Here is a 1,184-nt window from a genome sequence, read left to right on the forward strand (position 1 = left end):
GGATTGCAGGTATGCACCACCACACCCAGTTGTTTTTCTTTATTGTTGTCTTATGTAATAAAGAATGGTAAGAATCCTGTTGACATACACATTTTTACATTATTAATAACAAATCAGATTTATCACTAATTTTTTTAGGAAGCACAGTTGTTGAGAATTTTTACTGCTACAAATTGCAGAAAAATAAGTTAGATACAGACTCTATACTATGTTTCATAAAGGAATTAACGTATTCATCATAGACTAGTGCCAGAAAAACATGATTGATCTGAGAGATACTGGTTTATTGCAGTCTCCTGTTTGTATAGTTTCACAGCCACCACCAGCACAAAGGTTAGATGCACCATCTAGATTTCTAAATAAGAAATGCCAGAGAAAAACAAGTGCCTAACAGAAAAGATAACTGAAGAACTGTACCTTAATGGTAAAAGTATAATAATGTTACAAAAATTTGCTGTGATCCATAAAAGACAAAGTAAAAGACATAGATCTAGCATACAGCATATTGTTGGATTTTGTTTCCTAATCCACTGTGCCAGTCTATTTCTCTTAATTGGTGAATTGAGTCCATTTGCACTGATGGTTATAATTGAGATGTATTGACTTATGGTTGCCATGTTACTTACCTGTTGTCGTTTACTCCTTTTTCTCCTCTGTTTAATTGCTTGCCCTTGATCTCATTCGTGGAGTTCTGATCGTTTTGGTCCCTCTCTAGAACATCTTTCAGTAGCCTGTGTAGGGTTGGCTTCGTCATCAATAAATTCTTTAGCTGTTCTTTATCATGAAAGTATTTCACTTCTCCATCAAACTTGAAAGAGAGTTTTGCAGGGTATGATAGTCTGGGCTGGAATTTGTTTTCATAGAAGACTTGAAGTACTCTGCTCCATGCTCTTCTTGCCTTCATGGTTTGTGAAGAGAAGTCGGCCGTAATTCTGATGGGTTTTACTTTGTATGTGATCTGCTTCTTTTCTCTAGAGGCTTTCAGTATATTATTCTTGTGCTGAATTTCTGGGATCTTGCCTATTATATGTCTCGGTGTGTTTTTCATTGGGTTGAGGTTACTTGGCGTTCTGTATGCTTCGGTTACCTGAATGTAAGATTGCTTCCTCGTATTTGGTAAGTTTTCTGCTGTTACTTCTGCCCATATTTTTTTAATGTCATTTGTATTGACTCCTTCTTTCTCA

The 1,184-nt window shown here is 35.9% G+C and overlaps 1 pseudogene; it reads left to right on the plus strand.

Moving 5' to 3' along the window:
* Positions 1-259: 259 nt before the first annotated feature.
* LOC101570571 overlaps positions 260-1,184 on the plus strand; it is a 5,955-nt pseudogene continuing 5,030 nt past the window's right edge.

The sequence above is a fragment of the Octodon degus genome, unplaced genomic scaffold, assembly GCF_000260255.1.
Source record: "Octodon degus isolate 3935 unplaced genomic scaffold, OctDeg1.0 scaffold00087, whole genome shotgun sequence".
Classification (NCBI taxonomy): Eukaryota; Metazoa; Chordata; class Mammalia; order Rodentia; family Octodontidae; genus Octodon; species Octodon degus.